General features: G+C 47.4%; 2 non-coding genes and 4 pseudogenes across 2 annotated transcripts; all 6 read right to left on the minus strand.

Moving 5' to 3' along the window:
- Positions 1-173: 173 nt before the first annotated feature.
- LOC131738704 (U2 spliceosomal RNA) lies at positions 174-328 on the minus strand (annotated as a pseudogene).
- A 6455-nt stretch (positions 329-6783) lies between these two features.
- Positions 6784-6881, minus strand: LOC131738564 (U2 spliceosomal RNA; annotated as a pseudogene).
- Positions 6882-7480: 599 nt separating this feature from the next.
- Positions 7481-7635, minus strand: LOC131738751 (U2 spliceosomal RNA; annotated as a pseudogene).
- Positions 7636-11099: 3464 nt separating this feature from the next.
- On the minus strand, positions 11100-11290 carry LOC131739186 (U2 spliceosomal RNA). Its single transcript, XR_009330353.1, has one exon. It is a non-coding gene; the product is annotated as a U2 spliceosomal RNA (small nuclear RNA).
- A 598-nt stretch (positions 11291-11888) lies between these two features.
- LOC131739252 (U2 spliceosomal RNA) lies at positions 11889-12079 on the minus strand. Its single transcript, XR_009330420.1, has one exon. It is a non-coding gene; the product is annotated as a U2 spliceosomal RNA (small nuclear RNA).
- Positions 12080-12678: 599 nt separating this feature from the next.
- Positions 12679-12833, minus strand: LOC131738664 (U2 spliceosomal RNA; annotated as a pseudogene).
- Positions 12834-13565: the final 732 nt, after the last annotated feature.

Below are 13565 nucleotides of genomic sequence, written 5' to 3' on the forward strand. Positions count from 1 at the left end.
GAAAGAGAGAAAGAAAGAGAGAAAGAAAGAGAGAAAGAAAGAAAGAGAGAAAGAAAAAAAAAAGAAGTAAAACGTTGGGAAAACATGCATCAACACTGGCACTCTCCCTCCAGCAGGGGTAGACAAAATGCTCACAGGAGAGATCCAGATCTGACTTTGACCAACGTTAGAGAAAGGTGTGCACCGTTCCCGGAGGTACTGCAATACCGGGCCGATGCGTGGAGTGGACGGAGCAAGCCCCTGTTCCATCTCCCGATTCCAAAAATCAATTTAATATATGGTCCCCTGATAGGGGACGTATCAGATATTAATACTCTTTTATTGAGATTTTACATTTTTTACATTTACACCCATTCGTTTTTTCATTCATTTTACATTTCTTTTAAAGATGACATTCATGCATACAGACATACATTTTGTTTTAAAAGCATTTAAAATACATTTAAAAACACCAAGACAATTGTGCTTTGTACATGGTTAAAACAGACACAGATTAAAATCAACATGAAAAAAACCTGTGCTGTTTTAAAAGTGACTGGAAAAAAAGAACCATCTATAAAAAACCAGTGCTTGTGAGGGCCGGGGAGTGCTCTCTAAAAAGGTTCAAAAGTGAACATAAAACTAGATCTAAAACAGGGACAGGGGAAAAGGGACAGTGTATAAAACAGTGAGTTAAAATTCTAAAATTTTAAAACACTTAAAATGTAACTTTTAATAGTTTACATTAAAAATCTTTTAGATACATAAAACAAAACAAAACAAAAATCAAATAAAACATTCAAAATAAATCAAATCAAAATCCATAAAACTGAAACAAAAAGACTACATAAAACCAGGGCACCGTTCAAAAACGGTCATGCCAGCTAAAAAGGGCGGAATGCTGGCATGACAAAATAAATAAAAGGCTTAGCGGTGCCCCGTAGTCCCGCTCCTAGGAGCTAGCGGTTCCAGTTTTTTCCTTTACTCCATCTTCACGTCCTGAAGTCCGGCGATCCTCCACTCCGCGCAGGCCTTGTCCTTCCCGAGGGTCCGGATGTCCAGAATTACAAAGTCCTTGATAAGAGTTTGTGCCCTTCTGGTCGTGGTGATAGTGTCTAGCTCCTGCTTGTGATAGACACAGACGTTACGGCCTTCCCACAGGATCTGCTTGACAACATTGATGACACGCCAAACGCACTTAGCTGTGCTGGTAGTGATTCCTCCCGCAGGCCCATAGAGCACAGTCTCAGCGGTCATCTTGGCCGTGTCAGCAAACCTGTTTAGGAAGACAGAGACAGAGAGCCAGACACTGCCAGCCACATCACACTCCCAGAAGATATGGGCTGGTGTTTCTCTCTTGCGGCACTTTGCATAGGGGCATGTTTCTACTTGGGCTAGTCCCCTCCTGAACATGAACGCTCGAGTGGGGAGTGCACTGTGGACGGTGTTCCATGCTATATCCTTCTGGACATTACTGAGGCAGCTGTGAGACACATTCTCCCAGATTTTTTGGCTTTGGGTGAGGGAGAAAGTAGCTACTTTTTCAATTTCCTGGGAACCGGCAAGATATTTAGTTACAGCCTTGTATTCCCAGGAGGCCAATTTTGCTTTATCTAAGCCCAATTTATATATAGTGTCCCTTAAGGTTCTATAATACAATGGGGGGTCCCAGGAGTACGGCACGGTGTTATCAATAGTGCAGAGGCCCAAGGCCCTGAGACAGGTGGCAAAATAGAAACGATTCATGTAACATACCTTCCTGTCCAGGGCCTGGATGTTCTTGATAGTTTGCGTGAGCCCCTGCACTCGGGTGAGCTGCACAACGTCCGGGACCCCCTTACCTCCCTTCTTGTCGGCTTTACTCAGAGTGGCTCGCTTTACCCTCTCCATCTTGCTGCCCCAGATAAAGCGGTGGATAATGCGGTCCACCACTTTTTTGGTGGTCCTGTCTGGGGGAAAGATTTTTCCTACATAAGAGAGGATGGGGAACAGTATAGACTTGGTTATTAATACTCTACCCGTCATTGTTAAGGATCTTGTGCTCCATCCGCCAATCTTTTTACGGACCTGGTTAATGGCCGCCGTCCAGCTCTGGGCCCCCGAGCTATTGTTCTCGAAAATGAGGCCCAGAATCTTGATTTTGTCCTTTTTGACAGGGTACATGTCCGACAGTTCCCTATCTACCTGCCAATTTTTAGACACGTAGACTTCGCTCTTGGACTTATTAATCACTGCCCCGGTCGCCGTGCAGTACTTCTCAAGGATATTACTAATCCGAGGTACCGACGATGTGTTGGTGCAAATGAGTGACACATCGTCCATATATGCTGTTGTTTTGACCTGGACCCCGTTGGATCCAGGCAGCTGGAAACCAGTTATATTGGTATCCCTACGAATTGCCTGCAGGAGGGGTTCAATGCACACGACATATAGCAGTGGGGATAGTGGGCAACCCTGTCTGACCCCTGACTGGATAGATATTTTACCAGTCAGGTGCCTGTTCACCAAGACTCGGGTACTAATGTTTGTATATATGGTTTTAACCCACTCCCTAAGTCCAGGAGCGAATTTCATCTGGTCCATCACTTTGTACATATATTCATGGCTTACCCTATCGAACGCCTTCTCCTGGTCAAGGTTGAACAGGCAGAGGGGATGGTTCCGTTCTCTAGAATAAGCCAGAATGTCCCTTGTTAACATTAAAATATCCGTGATGGACCTCCCTGGGACGCCACAAGCCTGGTCAGGGCCAATGACCAAAGGGAGGTGTACTTGTAGCCGGAGCATCAGAGCTTTGGCTAGTATCTTGTAATCCACGCAAAGGAGGCTGATTGGGCGCCAATTCCGTAGATCTTTAACTTCCCCTTTCTTATGAAGGAGAGTAATTACACTCTCCCGCATAGAAGGGCCCAACCGCTTCTCCCTGTAGACCGCTCTGTAGACCTCCGCTAAATGGACTTTTAGCGTGTCCCAAAAAAGATGGTAATACTCACCCGGGATGCCATCTGGACCTGGCGTCTTACCGGTGTTCATGGTCTTAACCGCCTGGGTGAGCTCCTCCAGCGTGAGTTCTGGGTCCTTCTCCTCCTCCTCGTCGTCCCGCACTGAGTCAGGCTCCAACTGGCTCAGGAACCACTCTATCAGGGTGTCATCTGTAGCTTTGATGTTATACAGGTCCCTATAGAAGTTCTCTACCACTTTTTTCACTCCCTCACTATCCTCTACTATCCTCCCCCTGCTGTCGAGCATGGAGGACATCAAGTGCCGCTTCTCCCTCGTTTTCTGGAAGAAGAAGCGAGTACACTTTTCGTCTTCCTCCATTTTTTGCACTTTTGCATTGTGCATGACCTTTCGTTGTTCCTCCCTACAAAGCACTGAAAGATCTAGCTTGGTCTGGGCTATCTCGTCGCTTACAGGGAACCCCCGAAGCTGAAGCAGGCTCAGACGCTGGAGGGCAGCATTCAGGTATTTATATTTGGCCCTCCTTTCTTTTGCTTTCCTCTTGCCTGCTGCTATGAAATAACCCTTAGTTCTCATTTTGACCATCTCCCACCACTCTATAGGGGAGTTGAATAGGTCACGCAAAGTGGTCCACTCAACAAGCCTGCTCTTATAGGCTGCAGCTATGGAGGGGTCATCGAGTAAGGAGGTGTTTAATTTCCAGACCCCTGACCCCATCTGGGAGGTCTGAGGGACCTGCAATGTTACCTGCAGGAGCCTATGGTCAGAGAAGAAGACGGCCTGGGTGTCTACTGCCGTCTTCGTAAGGGAGCTGGTATGCAGGACGAGATCTATACGGGAGAAGGAGGTCCCAGATGAGCTCACCCAGGTAAAGGGAGGCACCAGGTCCTTACCTGCATCACACAGGGAGAAATCAGATATTACGGAGGACAAAACTCTACTAGAGCGGTCGTTGCGTGGCCTGCTCCGGTCTACGTCCCTCAGAGCACAATTGAAGTCACCTGACACGATGACGGGTACGTTCCCCAGCAGGAGTGGACGCAGCTGTGGAAAAAATTGAACTCTTTCGTTTTGGTTAGTGGGTGCGTAGACATTGACCAGTCTGAGGGGAGTGTTGTTGTATGTCACATCCACGCTCAGAATTCTACCAGGTTCTACCTCCCTGCTGCTGCGGGAGGTAATAAATGGGTTTTTAAACAGGATACCTACTCCGTCGGCTCTGGCTATGTTGGAGCCCGACCAGAAGGAGTCCCCCAGGGTCCAACTCTCCTTCAGGTCCCTATAATCAGGGCTCGACGAAATACCACACTCCTGCAGAAAGATGAGATCTGCTTTCAAGTTAGCTAGATAGTTTAGTACATCAAATCTTTTTTGTGTCTCCCTGATGCTCCTGACATTAACAGACACACATATCAGGGCCATCAGGGTAGCTAACAAGAAAAGGAGTCGCTGCGTCCACCCCATAGCGACTATGATTGGGAGGTCGGGACACTCTTCCTACTCTTAGCTCTACGCTTGCTTCGAGGGGGCTTGGGCTTATTTGCAACTCCCATCACCCCTGAGAAGGTACTCACTGCTGCCTCGTCCAAGAAGGCACCGTCTTTATATGCACAGTACGTGGAGTTGTTGGGGCTATTCAACTCCCCACAAGGTAAGTCTGGTGGAACTTGCTCAGGGCCCCTCGGAACGTGTGGGTCAGCTTTGTCCTGGGGGGGGGGTTATGACAGACAGCATTCTTTGGCTGTTACCGTCTGTTGAATTGGAGCTGTTAGCAGACTTCTGGCTTACCGCGTCCAGGGGTATTCCCATGTCCTCCAGTGCTGTATCTAGGAGGACCTCTAGGGGGCCCCTGGTTTTGCCCATACAAGGGAGGGGGTCAAGGATGCTTTGAAGGGAGGCCCTTCGCTTGAAGAGGGTCATTGCTACCGAGGTACTGCTGGTCAGGGAAGGTGTTGACCCCGACCTCTCCCTCGGTGCATTAGTGAACACCTCTTCTGCGAGGTGTGCTAGGGTTTGTGCCAACAACTGGGAAGGCTGGCTGGGGATGCCCTGGCTGGCTGCTACCTGCCCACTAGGCGGCAGTGTAGCCGTCCCACTCGCCTCCGTCTCTGCCTGCGAGGGCAAGACTGGGGACTTTGTGTGGACATTAGCTGGTTTTGGATCTATGGGGGCCACCTGCAACTTGCTGTCTTTGATCCTGATCTTCTTTCTTTTCCCCCCCTCGTCTCTACCCTTTCTTTTCCCCACCCTCTGCTGGTTCTTCACTCCCTTCCCCTCCTTCTCACTCTCACTTTCACTGTCGCTTTCGCTTTCCTCCCCCACGGACTCAATCCTTATGGCGTCATAACGAGAGCCGAGGGGGAGTGCTGGCGCTGAGAGGGCCCTACTCAGGGGGGGGCCGCTGCTGGGTCCGGGCTCCCTCCCTGCCTCGTGTTCTGCATCAGAGGAGCTACTGGAGGAGCTAGTGGAGTGGCTGTTGTACTCTCTCTCTGGGCTGGGGGAAGGGGTCCTCGTAAAACGGGACATGTCTCGGGGGCGGGGGGGTGAGGGGGGTGCTGGTGATGATGGTGATGCTGGAGTCTGGGTCTTGGATACTGTTGGTGGTGATGTGGACTGATCTTTGTTACTTGCTCCCTCTTCCTGCTCAGGCCTAGGCTTGTTCGTGTTTGCCTTGCTGGCTCTGGCCATGTTGGCATAGGAAGAGGGGCAGTCCTTAAACAGGTGCCCCTTCTTTCCACACAAATTGCACTGCCTCTCTTCTCTGCAGTGGCTGGTCTCGTGGGGGGCGCCGCAGTTCCTGCACTTGACTACAGTACACGCGGCCGCCAGGTGTCCTAATTCCCCACATTTCCTGCAGAGTTTTGGCATCCCATTATAGAATACCAGCCCTCTGTTGGGCCCTAACACTATGGAGTTTGGAATGTGGCGGACGCCTCCAATGCCCGATGGATCAACATTAAGGCGTACCAGCCACTTTCTGGCTCCTGTCCAAACCCCATCTTCATCTGTAATTTTCCTCCCTTCTGATGACACCCTCCCATAGCGGTTAAGCCATGTTGTAATATCATAGTCGCTAACAGCCTCATTGAAAAATTGGACAGTAACAACTTTCATTTCTCTGTCTGTCAGTGCATCCACACAAAATTCTTTGTATGGAGCGAGATATTTATTCTCCCCCCAAAAGGACCACATTTCTTGTAACTTTTGGGGGTTCCTAAAACTGACCTCAAACACTTCCTTAAGCCCTGGCAATTTCACCAAACAATTCAAGTCAGAAGGGGAAAAACCCATACCCCTCTGAAGAATGGTCCGGCTGAACTCCAGTCTCGTCAGTCCTGGTTCCGTTTCATCTTGCTTGTTTCTTGTGAAGCGCACCGCATTGTGCCTCCTGGTCTCCTGGGTTGGCCGGAACGCCATCCTTCAGCTGGCTCCTCCGATTGGGGTGGGAGAAGCCTCTGGACGTCCGGGTTGTCTCTCTCTACGGAAAAGAAACAACGTAAGCAGCAAATCTGGGCAGTTGAAGGAACTATTACTTTAGTCCCTGAGGAGATGGTCGCCTCGCAAGAGGGACCCCCTCCCCAGGTGAACGGTGTCCTTCCCTGGCGGAGTAGGGGGCGCTGAAAAAGAAAAAACTGCACTCAACAGTCAACAAAATCTTGAAAGACCCTCGGTTTGGATTGGGCAAGCCAAAACCAGACTGAGCATTAGTCTTCCAAAAAGTTGCCGAGCTGAAGAAAGCCAGTCAAAAATAAAACAAATTCTGTTCCTCCTCACTCGAACAAACCTCTCACAGACCCTCGGAGGGAGCGGGCAATGCCACTACCCTCTAAGCCTTAGTCTTAGAAAGATTTATTCGAACTGAAGAGAAGCCAGAGTATCAGATATTAAACTGATAAGAACAGATACTACACTTGATCTTAGCCAAAAGGCCGAGAAGCGATGGCGACTTGGCCCTTGCTCGGGGCCCCCCAGCCCGGACGGCACAGGGGGATTCAAAGGTGGGTGCAAAATTTCAAGCACAAACAGACCCCAAAAAAACGGGCTGCTGCTTCCAGAGGGGAAATGTGCAATTTAAGCAGGAGAAAACAAAACAAAGCAAAAACACACACATAACACCAAAAACAAAACATAAACTGGCGGAGTGCGTCTTACAAATAGTCATGCCAAGCTGCTATGCTGTGCAAGGTGCCTTGGGTAACTACAACTGTGCCTCGCTGGCTGGCTGGCTTGCTAAGAAGGTCCTGGCATAGGGACATGTTCCACCACACTTGTCTGGTTAGCTGCATGCTCCCAGGAAACAACCTGCTGCTGTCTACATCATCACCACATGTGAATAAAAGAAAGAAAGACAGCAAGAAAGAAAGAGAGAAAGAAAGAGAGAAAGAGAGAAAGAAAGAGAGAAAGAAAGAAAGAGAGAAAGAAAAAAAAAAGAAGTAAAACGGCGGGAAAACTTGCATCAACACTGGCACTCTCCCTCCAGCAGGGGTAGACAAAATGCTCACAGGAGAGATCCAGATCTGACTTTGACCAACGTTAGAGAAAGGTGTGCACCATTCCCGGAGGTACTGCAATACCGGGCCGATGCGTGGAGTGGACGGAGCAAGCCCCTGTTCCATCTCCCGATTCCAAAAATCAATTTAATATATGGTCCCCTGATAGGGGACGTATCAGATATTAATACTCTTTTATTGAGATTTTACATTTTTTACATTTACACCCATTCGTTTTTTCATTCATTTTACATTTCTTTTAAAGATGACATTCATGCATACAGACATACATTTTGTTTTAAAAGCATTTAAAATACATTTAAAAACACCAAGACAATTGTGCTTTGTACATGGTTAAAACAGACACAGATTAAAATCAACATGAAAAAAACCTGTGCTGTTTTAAAAGTGACTGGAAAAAAAGAACCATCTATAAAAAACCAGTGCTTGTGAGGGCCGGGGAGTGCTCTCTAAAAAAGTGAACATAAACCTAGATCTAAAACAGGGACAGGGGAAAAGGGACAGTGTATAAACAGTGAGTTAAAATTCTAAAATTTTAAAACACTTAAAATGTAACTTTTAATAGTTTACATTAAAAATCTTAAAGATACATAAAACAAAACAAAACAAAATCAAATAAAACATTCAAATTAAATCAAAGGTGCATAAAACTGAAACAAAAAGACTACATAAAACCAGGGCACCGTTGAAAAACGGTCATGCCAGCTAAAAAGGGCGGAATGCTGGCATGACAAAATAAATAAAAGGCTTAGCGGTGCCCCGTAGTCCCGCTCCTAGGAGCTAGCGGTTCCAGTTTTTTCCTTTATTCCATCTTCACGTCCTGAAGTCCGGCGATCCTCCACTCCGCGCAGGCCTTGTCCTTCCCGAGGGTCCGGATGTCCAGAATTACAAAGTCCTTGATAAGAGTTTGTGCCCTTCTGGTCGTGGTGATAGTGTCTAGCTCCTGCTTGTGATAGACACAGACGTTACGGCCTTCCCACAGGATCTGCTTGACAACATTGATGACACGCCAAACGCACTTAGCTGTGCTGGTAGTGATTCCTCCCGCAGGCCCATAGAGCACAGTCTCAGCGGTCATCTTGGCCGTGTCAGCAAACCTGTTTAGGAAGACAGAGACAGAGAGCCAGACACTGCCAGCCACATCACACTCCCAGAAGATATGGGCTGGTGTTTCTCTCTTGCGGCACTTTGCATAGGGGCATGTTTCTACTTGGGCTAGTCCCCTCCTGAACATGAACGCTCGAGTGGGGAGTGCACTGTGGACGGTGTTCCATGCTATATCCTTCTGGACATTACTGAGGCAGCTGTGAGACACATTCTCCCAGATTTTTTGGCTTTGGGTGAGGGAGAAAGTAGCTACTTTTTCAATTTCCTGGGAACCGGCAAGATATTTAGTTACAGCCTTGTATTCCCAGGAGGCCAATTTTGCTTTATCTAAGCCCAATTTATATATAGTGTCCCTTAAGGTTCTATAATACAATGGGGGGTCCCAGGAGTACGGCACGGTGTTATCAATAGTGCAGAGGCCCAAGGCCCTGAGACAGGTGGCAAAATAGAAACGATTCATGTAACATACCTTCCTGTCCAGGGCCTGGATGTTCTTGATAGTTTGCGTGAGCCCCTGCACTCGGGTGAGCTGCACAACGTCCGGGACCCCCTTACCTCCCTTCTTGTCGGCTTTACTCAGAGTGGCTCGTTTTACCCTCTCCATCTTGCTGCCCCAGATAAAGCGGTGGATAATGCGGTCCACCACTTTTTTGGTGGTCCTGTCTGGGGGAAAGATTTTTCCTACATAAGAGAGGATGGGGAACAGTATAGACTTGGTTATTAATACTCTACCCGTCATTGTTAAGGATCTTGTGCTCCATCCGCCAATCTTTTTACGGACCTGGTTAATGGCCGCCGTCCAGCTCTGGGCCCCCGAGCTATTGTTCTCGAAAATGAGGCCCAGAATCTTGATTTTGTCCTTTTTGACAGGGTACATGTCCGACAGTTCCCTATCTACCTGCCAATTTTTAGACACGTAGACTTCGCTCTTGGACTTATTAATCACTGCCCCGGTCGCCGTGCAGTACTTCTCAAGGATATTACTAATCCGAGGTACCGACGATGTGTTGGTGCAAATGAGTGACACATCGTCCATATATGCTGTTGTTTTGACCTGGACCCCGTTGGATCCAGGCAGCTGGAAACCAGTTATATTGGTATCCCTACGAATTGCCTGCAGGAGGGGTTCAATGCACACGACATATAGCAGTGGGGATAGTGGGCAACCCTGTCTGACCCCTGACTGGATAGATATTTTACCAGTCAGGTGCCTGTTCACCAAGACTCGGGTACTAATGTTTGTATATATGGTTTTAACCCACTCCCTAAGTCCAGGAGCGAATTTCATCTGGTCCATCACTTTGTACATATATTCATGGCTTACCCTATCGAACGCCTTCTCCTGGTCAAGGTTGAACAGGCAGAGGGGATGGTTCCGTTCTCTAGAATAAGCCAGAATGTCCCTTGTTAACATTAAAATATCCGTGATGGACCTCCCTGGGACGCCACAAGCCTGGTCGGGGCCAATGACCAAAGGGAGGTGTACTTGTAGCCGGAGCATCAGAGCTTTGGCTAGTATCTTGTAATCCACGCAAAGGAGGCTGATTGGGCGCCAATTCCGTAGATCTTTAACTTCCCCTTTCTTATGAAGGAGAGTAATTACACTCTCCCGCATAGAAGGGCCCAACCGCTTCTCCCTGTAGACCGCTCTGTAGACCTCCGCTAAATGGACTTTTAGCGTGTCCCAAAAAAGATGGTAATACTCACCCGGGATGCCATCTGGACCTGGCGTCTTACCGGTGTTCATGGTCTTAACCGCCTGGGTGAGCTCCTCCAGCGTGAGTTCTGGGTCCTTCTCCTCCTCCTCGTCGTCCCGCACTGAGTCAGGCTCCAACTGGCTCAGGAACCACTCTATCAGGGTGTCATCTGTAGCTTTGATGTTATACAGGTCCCTATAGAAGTTCTCTACCACTTTTTTCACTCCCTCACTATCCTCTACTATCCTCCCCCTGCTGTCGAGCATGGAGGACATCAAGTGCCGCTTCTCCCTCGTTTTCTGGAAGAAGAAGCGAGTACACTTTTCGTCTTCCTCCATTTTTTGCACTTTTGCATTGTGCATGACCTTTCGTTGTTCCTCCCTACAAAGCACTGAAAGATCTAGCTTGGTCTGGGCTATCTCGTCGCTTACAGGGAACCCCCGAAGCTGAAGCAGGCTCAGATGCTGGAGGGCAGCATTCAGGTATTTATATTTGGCTCTCCTTTCTTTTGCTTTCCTCTTGCCTGCTGCTATGAAATAACCCTTAGGGCATAGGGACATGTTCCACCACACTTGTCTGGTTAGCTGCATGCTCCCAGGAAACAACCTGCTGCTGTCTACATCATCACCACATGTGAATAAAAGAAAGAAAGACAGCAAGAAAGAAAGAGAGAAAGAAAGAGAGAAAGAGAGAAAGAAAGAGAGAAAGAAAGAAAGAGAGAAAGAAAAAAAAAAGAAGTAAAACGGCGGGAAAACTTGCATCAACACTGGCACTCTCCCTCCAGCAGGGGTAGACAAAATGCTCACAGGAGAGATCCAGATCTGACTTTGACCAACGTTAGAGAAAGGTGTGCACCGTTCCCGGAGGTACTGCAATACCGGGCCGATGCGTGGAGTGGACGGAGCAAGCCCCTGTTCCATCTCCCGATTCCAAAAATCAATTTAATATATGGTCCCCTGATAGGGGACGTATCAGATATTAAACTGATAAGAACAGATACTACACTTGATCTTAGCCAAAAGGCCGAGAAGCGATGGGGACTTGGCCCTTGCCCGGGGCCCCCCAGCCCGGACGGCACAGGGGGATTCAAAGGTGGGTGCAAAATTTCAAGCACAAGCAGACCCCCAATAAACGGGTTGCTGCTTCCAGAGGGGAAATGTGCAATTTAAGCAGGAGAAAACAAAACAAAGCAAAAACACACACATAACACCAAAAACAAAACATAAACTGGCGGAGTGCGTCTTACAAATAGTCATGCCAAGCTGCTATGCTGTGCAAGGTGCCTTGGGTAACTACAACTGTGCCTCGCTGGCTGGCTGGCTTGCTAAGAAGGTCCTGGCATAGGGACATGTTCCACCACACTTGTCTGGTTAGCTGCATGCTCCCAGGAAACAACCTGCTGCTGCCTACATCATCACCACATGTGAATAAAAGAAAGAAAGACAGCAAGAAAGAAAGAGAGAAAGAAAGAGAGAAAGAGAGAAAGAAAGAGAGAAAGAAAGAAAGAGAGAAAGAAAAAAAAAGAAGTAAAACGGCGGGAAAACTTGCATCAACACTGGCACTCTCCCTCCAGCAGGGGTAGACAAAATGCTCACAGGAGAGATCCAGATCTGACTTTGACCAACGTTAGAGAAAGGTGTGCACCGTTCCCGGAGGTACTGCAATACCGGGCCGATGCGTGGAGTGGACGGAGCAAGCCCCTGTGCCATCTCCCGATTCCAAAAATCAATTTAATATATGGTCCCCTGATAGGGGACGTATCAGATATTAAACTGATAAGAACAGATACTACACTTGATCTTAGCCAAAAGGCCGAGAAGCGATGGCGACTTGGCCCTTGCCCGGGGCCCCCCAGCCCGGACGGCACAGGGGGATTCAAAGGTGGGTGCAAAATTCCAAGCACAAGCAGACCCCCAAAAAACGGGCTGCTGCTTCCAGAGGGGAAATGTGCAATTTAAGCAGGAGAAAACAAAACAAAGCAAAAACACACACATAACACCAAAAACAAAACATAAACTGGCGGAGTGCGTCTTACAAATAGTCATGCCAAGCTGCTATGCTGTGCAAGGTGCCTTGGGTAACTACAACTGTGCCTCGCTGGCTGGCTGGCTTGCTAAGAAGGTCCTGGCATAGGGACATGTTCCACCACACTTGTCTGGTTAGCTGCATGCTCCCAGGAAACAACCTGCTGCTGTCTACATCATCACCACATGTGAATAAAAGAAAGAAAGACAGCAAGAAAGAAAGAGAGAAAGAAAGAGAGAAAGAGAGAAAGAAAGAGAGAAAGAAAGAAAGAGAGAAAGAAAAAAAAAAGAAGTAAAACGGCGGGAAAACTTGCATCAACACTGGCACTCTCCCTCCAGCAGGGGTAGACAAAATGCTCACAGGAGAGTTCCAGATCTGACTTTGACCAACGTTAGAGAAAGGTGTGCACCGTTCCCGGAGGTACTGCAATACCGGGCCGATGCGTGGAGTGGACGGAGCAAGCCCCTGTTCCATCTCCCGATTCCAAAAATCAATTTAATATATGGTCCCCTGATAGGGGACGTATCAGATATTAATACTCTTTTATTGAGATTTTACATTTTTTACATTTACACCCATTCGTTTTTTCATTCATTTTACATTTCTTTTAAAGATGACATTCATGCATACAGACATACATTTTGTTTTAAAAGCATTTAAAATACATTTAAAAACACCAAGACAATTGTGCTTTGTACATGGTTAAAACAGACACAGATTAAAATCAACATGAAAAAAACCTGTGCTGTTTTAAAAGTGACTGGAAAAAAAGAACCATCTATAAAAAACCAGTGCTTGTGAGGGCCGGGGAGTGCTCTCTAAAAAAGTGAACATAAACCTAGATCTAAAACAGGGACAGGGGAAAAGGGACAGTGTATAAACAGTGAGTTAAAATTCTAAAATTTTAAAACACTTAAAATGTAACTTTTAATAGTTTACATTAAAAATCTTAAAGATACATAAAACAAAACAAAACAAAATCAAATAAAACATTCAAATTAAATCAAAGGTCCATAAAACTGAAACAAAAAGACTACATAAAACCAGGGCACCGTTGAAAAACGGTCATGCCAGCTAAAAAGGGCGGAATGCTGGCATGACAAAATAAATAAAAGGCTTAGCGGTGCCCCGTAGTCCCGCTCCTAGGAGCTAGCGGTTCCAGTTTTTTCCTTTATTCCATCTTCACGTCCTGAAGTCCGGCGATCCTCCACTCCGCGCAGGCCTTGTCCTTCCCGAGGGTCCGGATGTCCAGAATTACAAAGTCCTTGATAAGAGTTTGTGCCCT

The sequence above is a fragment of the Acipenser ruthenus genome, chromosome 10, assembly GCF_902713425.1.
Source record: "Acipenser ruthenus chromosome 10, fAciRut3.2 maternal haplotype, whole genome shotgun sequence".
NCBI classification, from domain to species: Eukaryota; Metazoa; Chordata; class Actinopteri; order Acipenseriformes; family Acipenseridae; genus Acipenser; species Acipenser ruthenus.